Source organism: Malania oleifera, chromosome 1 (assembly GCF_029873635.1).
Source record: "Malania oleifera isolate guangnan ecotype guangnan chromosome 1, ASM2987363v1, whole genome shotgun sequence".
Lineage (NCBI taxonomy): Eukaryota > Viridiplantae > Streptophyta > Magnoliopsida > Santalales > Ximeniaceae > Malania > Malania oleifera.
Window position 1 is genome coordinate 83370371 of NC_080417.1, and position 7621 is coordinate 83377991.

Consider the following 7621-nt stretch of genomic DNA (forward strand, 5'->3'; position numbering starts at 1 on the left):
CATGGAATCTTCAGCTTCTTCCTTTTTAGATTTCGAGGTGACCTGTAGGGAAAAGTGTGGTAACATTCCTCTATTGAAGAGTATGGACATTTAATAATAAACATTTAAGCTTGCCTTCTGTTCCTCTTCTCTTATCTCCTCACCCTTGCCCTTGCCCTTGCTCGTCTTTCTTTTTCAGCTCCACCATTTTGCATGACGAACACCACTTGTGCCTGCTTATGATTTGGTGATGGTTCGGTGTCCGATTTTCCAAGATGCACTAGATGTTGTTTATACTTCTTACTCTCATTTCTACGGCATACTAGAAAAGCTAATTAGCCTAAAAAGGCTTCTAGCTTGGCAATCGATTTGGAGTGGGAGTCTAATAATTGCTTGTCCTCTTGATTATCAATTTCAATGCCCTTAAGTGCTTTTAACTTCGTTTCTTGATAGGTTTGGTTATATGTAGGCTGAGGCAAGGATGGTGGCTACCTAGTTGGAGAGCTGGAAGCTAAATCAAGATGAATTGGGTATTTGAGGTACGAGAATGGGGGCCAGGTTTTCAAAACTTGTGGAGATCTTTGGGATTGAAAACTCGGAGCTTATGGGCTCCATGAGGAGTTAGGATATTGTTTCCACCCGGGGTTGTAGGTATTCAAATAAGGGTTGTTGGACATCTTATTGTACCAATTTTGAGTGGCCTATACTTCCTCCTGCACAAGTTTAGGCTGGGAATGCGCATGAGGGAAATTGTAACATGTATGGGAAGGGTCAGAGCTGATTACACAAACGTCAGCACACGTTGTTGTTTGCGGTCCTAAGGACAAGCATTGATCTAACTTTTTGGATATGGCATGCAAGGTAGGGGCTAGATCTTAGCCATTGGCCAACCCATAAACTCCTTCTGGTTTAGAGTTCGATGGATTAGGTAGTCTACGAATGGCAGTCATGTGCTGTTGAGAATTTTATGCTAGATTCTCAGAGAGAATCTAGGCTTCATTCTTGTGTTTAGTGAGGAAAGTACCTTTACATGATGCATCAACCGTAGACTTATCTTTCTCGGCCAACCCTTCATAGAAAGTTTGGACTAATTGCCACTTGGAGAGTTGGTGATGTGGACATTTACGGAGCAGATCCCTAAAGCGCTCCCAAGTCTCGAAAAAGAGTTCCCTATCTATCTGTGAGAAACTTGTGATGGCTCTCCAAAACTAATTAGTCTTCCTAATTGGAAAGTACTTTTTAAGGAAATCATGCAACATGGTGGCCTAGTTGGTCACCGAGTTTGGTTCTAAAGATGTCAGCCAATATTTGGCCTTGTCTTTTAGAGAGAACTATGAAAAGTCGAAGATGGAGAGCATCATCACTAAAATTAGGGATGCGGATGGTGGAACAAATTTCTAAAAACTCATCCAGATGCTGATAAGGATTTTCAGTAGAGTTGCTATGAAAGTTGGGCAGCATTGAGATGATTAAAATCTTAATCTCAATTTGTGTTGCCCGGACATTCGGGAACTGGATGCAAGATGGTGATGTGTATGCATTAGGTACGAAGTCCCTAAGAGGCCACAGGTGTTGCTCTCCCACCACAAAGCATGGGGTTTCGAGATTTGTTCAGCGAGAATGGGGGGCTTATCTTTGGCCATTGCTTTCAGTTCATACGACTTAGTTTTCTTCGAATTGGAAATAGATTTCCTAAGGGACCTATGGGATTTTTCAATCTCAAGATCTATGGGAATTATCTCGGGTTCTAAAGAATGCAGACGAAACATACACATATGTAAGCACATAGATTCAGACTTCACAAACATAAAATAAAATAAAAGAAATAGAAATTAATCAAAGAAAGTGAAAATAAAAGGAGAGAAAATCAAAAGAGCAAGGTTGTAATACTCTAAAACGGAAGTTGACTTATAACCGTAGCCAAGTCCCCAACAACGTTGCCAAAATTTGATAGGCTCGCCAAAACTTGGGCCCTTAACTACCAAAATTAATATTTATAAACCTAACCATAAAGCCCCAAACCCGCTAAGTGGGGCCCGAAGGTTATGTGTTTCATTTACCTCTTTCTGATACCAAAAACTACAATCACGTAGCGGGAATCAATAAACAATCTCAATTTAAATACTAGAGTTTATTTATAAACCCAAAAAACAACCGCATCCATCTGTTTATATTACAACCAAGTATTTAAAAATATAAACTATACATGAATTTTTCTTACATTCACCCCAAAATTTACCAAAAATAAAACCCTGCTCGGAGCTCTAAGCTCGATCTCCTGACGGACCTAAAAATATAATCATTTGCTAGGGTAAGACACATCTCAGTAAGAAAGAATAAATCATAACAGTATGTGGTAAAGAGTTTAATAAATACAAAATATATTCATTTATTATTCAACATTAGTAGAGGAAGCACATACAAATTACACTCACACATACATAATTAATTTTAGTGATAATAGTTCCTGAGAATAGGGAAGATTACCCGCCCATGCGAGTAGCTTCCCTTTGCTCTAATACCAATACTAGAGCACTCACCTTACTCAATAAGCCCTTAAGTTCTTTATATAGGAAAATTCTCTAAGAATAGGGAAGATTACTCGCCCATACAAGTAGCTTCCCTTTGTTCTGGTATTAGACTGAAAATTACCAAGGCACTCACCTTTCTCAGCAAGCTCTCGGGTGAAGAGTTTTACTTTTCCATAAATACTTATGTAATTAAGTTCACATATATCCATTATAAACCATTTTACTGAGATTCATGTATACGTATAACCACACACATCCACACAGGATACCACACACTTTAGTTAGATTCACACAAGGTTTGTATTCACTCAGGAATACCATCCACATAGGACTCAAATCCACATAGGAAATACACACTACACAGGACTCACATCCACACTGGATTCTGCACAAGTTCTTCTCCACCAACCATCACCGTCACACCCTTACAATGACCTATCCATTGTATATCAGTGGAACAATCTCCTCAGACCTGCCAATGCTCTACCCCAATATATAATGACAATATAACGAACTCCTCAGGCCTACCAACATTATATCCTGATTATATCTAGGCAATATAATGAACTCCTCAGGCCTGCCAATGTTATATTGTGATACACGCGGATAACCACACAAAATGACCCATTCACAACATCAAATTATTCATCACACAGTAATCACAAGTAGTAAGTATTCGCAACCAATCTATATTCACAAATAAACTGTAACCACAATCAGCCAATATTCACAAGTAGTTTGTATTTATCACCAATCAGTATTCACAACATCTAGTATTTGCAAACAGTTAAATTATGAAAGTTATATTCATGCCACACAATTTTTCCCATATATGATATATAATCAAAAATCATTATTTTCCAAATGCCTAAATTGTTTAGAAAATCATAACTACGTATATAAATTTGTATCATTGAATTTAACCGGTTCAAACTTAGTAAAACATGCTATAATTAATTTCCCCTTAATTGCTTTCTAAAGAAATCACCTAAAATAAATAGGAAACTCAAACCCTAGGCTCCAAACCCTTTGACGAATGGAAACCAATGAGCTACCACACGAACCTACGTCCAGAGGTGATCACAAACCCCCGAGTAGGCTTAGAAACACTTGTAATGCCTTAAAACCCCCCAAAGACCCGAAACCCTAGCCAAGAGAGCGAAGGAGAAAAGAGTTTTCTAAAAAATAAAATGACTAGGATCTATTTATAGGTATTTTGTCTCCAAAGAAAGCCGTCGACTGTTTTCCTGTGCTTGACAAAACCATCGATGGTTTGGTTCTTAAAATGCCCGCTAAAAAGAAAATCGTCGACGGTTTTTCTAAAAGATCCTTAAATGGTCGATGGTTTGGTGCTGAACAAAACCATCATCTTCTTTTTTTCTTATTTTTCCTTTCTTTTAATTATTTCCCTTTTCTTTTATTCATTTTTATTTTATTTTTCAGGTTCAGGTCACTACACTAACTATCCCAAGTTCAGTAGAAAGTGGGTAAGTCGGGTATCGATCCATGGAGACTTGAAGCACATTTATTAGACTACTTCCAATTTAGTTTATTATAGCCTTGTTATGAAAAAAGAAATAAAATATGGTATTTTTCAATGGTTGAAATCTAACCAACTACTTGAAAGCAATTAAATGAAAGAAAGTAAGTTTATACTACGAGAAAGTGAGAAAATTTCTATGTTACCCTACTCCTAAAAAGTGATGCTGGGGTTTGAATTAAACGCTAGACATCGTGCCTCAAACTATGCTACTTCAGACTTCAATAGAAGTACTAACCCAAGCGGGCCAAAGTGGGAGAGGGTCGATCGAGGGCACAGGGTAGCAAGGGTGCACCAACTGTCTGGAGCACGGTCGAGAACCGGAGTATACCCTTTCTCAACGATAACAAACACTTCTGCAGTTTCGTAGCAAACTACTTCCCTTTGACGAATACGTAGTAGTGCTTATCTTTATCTATAATCATTCATTAAACACACAACAAGTTAATGGAATATAGAAAATCAAAAGCAGTAAAAGAGAAACCAAGTAAGGAGATCATCCCCTTTGTATTCAAAACGTTTGTCACTAACGCCAAAATGTACAAGAGAGTGATTGTGTAATATACACGAATAGCACATGAATGTCGTTGGTTATCACAGGCCGTCGAACACTTCATGCACACACCAAAATAGGAATTGAAAACTATGCTACTCCTAATCTAGCTTGGCTCTTAATGACTTATTAAGTTTGTCACTAACCTAGGAGAGGCCAAAAAGGGACCCAGAGCTTGTGTTCATAGTGAATACTTATAGGCTCTAGGGTTTACAAGGTTTGTTTTACAATTTAAGAAGGTTTGCAGCAAATCTCGCATAGAAGATTGTTGCTGCCAACCAAGTTGCTTCTCTGTCATTTTTGTGCACACCCTAGTTAAGGCTCACGAGAAGTTAGGGATTCGAATCTTCAATTTCTTCGACTTTGTCGCGCCTCAAGGTCTTGATGGTCGAGTTGATGGGTGAGACTTGCAGTCTCTCGATCTTTAGGAAATCTTAGTATCTCGACATAGTCACCTTTGAAAGTCTCTTGGTCGAACACCTAGTTAAGACTCTTGGTACTTCTGAATTTCATTTCTGTCTTAGCATCTCAACATGGTCGCCCCAGCGGGTCACTTGGTCGATCACTTGGTCGAACGTTGCAGCATTTTGATCTCAATATGAACCTTGAAGTTTGCAGTAGAAGACTAAGTCGCCCCTATAGTTTGCTGATTGCGCCACATAGTCGAGCATCATCTTCTTATCCATTTTTGCTTTAAAACCTCTGGAGCTTGGCTGAATGTTTGAATTTGAGCTTTGAATCCTCCAAATTCTCCTTGGCTTCTTATAATGCCTAACTGCATGATTTTAACCCGTTTTTCCTGAAAAGACAAACAAACCTTGCATAGCTTTGAACAATGATAACTCTGGGTAAACATATAATAAAATGTGGATAAACAAAGGTAAATGAGGGTCTACAATCATATATTTTAGGGACTCATTAGGCTTTAACCTTATTGACAATAGGTTCCCAGCCTGAACCTTATCTTCACCCAATGAACTTGGATAGAGTTCAAACTAAGCAAAGTGGTTCACACGCCCCAAAGGACCTTGTCCCATGAGGGCTAATGATACTGTGCTCCTTTCTAATCCTAAAGGGTGAAGCCCGGGTAGAAGGCTAGTGAAAGTGTGTGAATTCAAGTTCAGCCTAATCTCGCTACCCCACATGTCACACAATATTCAAATATTCACACTTGATCCCATATTCATAATTACATCTCTAAACATATATACAATTAGATTTTCAAAACTATATAAACAAATCTATGATATTCACATGCTTGCATAATTTAGTCAAAGATATTTACATGCTTATGGAAACATATATTCATACTTAAAATATATTCATACATGTACAATATTAACCACAACACTCACAAACTATAAGTAAACACATGCAAACAAATAATTACAATTATATATGCACAATATTCAAAAAATTAAGGTTATTCCCAAAATATGGAAACAAAATATTCAAAATTAACATGTTTATTCAAAAATTATGGAAATAAAATATTCACAATTAATCAAGGTTATTCAGAAGTTATGGAAATAAAATATTCATAATTAACATTTTCATTCAAAAGTTGTAGAAATAAAATGTTCACAATTAATTAAAATTATTCACAAGTTATGGAAAAAAATTATTAACATGTTCATTCAAAAATTACGGAAATAAAATATTCACAATCAATAAAGGTTATTCACAAATTACGGAAACAAAATATTCACAATTAATTAAGGTTATTCACAAATTATGGAAACAACATATTCACAATTAATTAAGGTTATTTACAAATTATGGAAAAAAAAATATTCACAATTAATTAAGGTTGTTTGCAAATTATGGAAATAAAATATTCACAACTAATCAAGGTTGTTCACGAATTATGGAAACAAAATATTAACAATTAATATGTTTATTCAAAAATTATGGAAATAAGATATTCACAACTAACCAAGGTTATTCACAAATTATGGGAAAATATTCACAATTAATGTGATTACTAAAAAATTATGGAAACAAAATATTCACAATTCAAATATCCACAAAATAAGGAGTAATTTAAAAATTTATTAAATTTGAATTCAGGATAACTTTTAGTTATTTACTGGCTCGACTCTCTAAAGTCCTCAGTGGAGTCACCAAGCTGTTCCGATGTCCTGCCGGAACTAGGCAAACTGAAAAATTTGTATTTGTTTAATGTTTGGAAAAATAGGAATGGAGTCGCCACTAACCTTTTAGTGTGGTTAGAATACTTGATTACTACCCAATTAAGGGTAGAATCGGTCTGCGTTACCAAAGTAGGAATTAAAAGTTCAGTTACGCGAGGGAAAGGTATAAGCACTGCTACGCGCATGTTCTTATAAACGGTACCTAATTAATCAAAAATTATCCCGCCAATTAAATTTAATAAATCTTTAAAATTACTCCCTTTCATGAATTTGTGAAATACACATGCAAAGAAATTAATCACACAAAAATATACTATATATATATATATATATATATATATATATACATATATATTCTTAGAACTGGGGTACAGGGAATTTGAAAAGCTCATACTCTTTTGTTACAATCATAGGGATATACACACATGAAAATAAATAATAATAAAAATAAATACCCTAATATCTAATACAAAATATAAATATACCAAAGAAACAAAAATACTAAATATATTTAATATTAGTAATAATAAAACAGAAATAATAGTAACAGTACTGAAAACAATACAATAACAACCTTGTACTAATAATATTATATTATTAATACAATGCAATACTATAATTGTAGTATATAATATCATAATAACATCATACTAATATATGTAACAAAATTACATAACAACATAATAATAATAATAATAATAATAATAAATAATGCATAATAAAATATCATAACAATAAACTACATAATAAACTACTATAGAAATGAACTAATATAATAATGTATAATACTAAACATACCATAATATGAATACCATAATGTACTAAAATACTAAAAATAATATAATATATAGTAATGAGTATAAAC

At 34.8% G+C, this 7621-nt stretch overlaps 1 non-coding gene across 1 annotated transcript; it reads left to right on the top strand.

The window, feature by feature from the left end:
- The first annotated feature begins 1083 nt into the window (after positions 1-1083).
- LOC131147311 (small nucleolar RNA R71) lies at positions 1084-1189 on the top strand. Its single transcript, XR_009134701.1, has one exon. It is a non-coding gene; the product is annotated as a small nucleolar RNA R71 (small nucleolar RNA).
- Positions 1190-7621: the final 6432 nt, after the last annotated feature.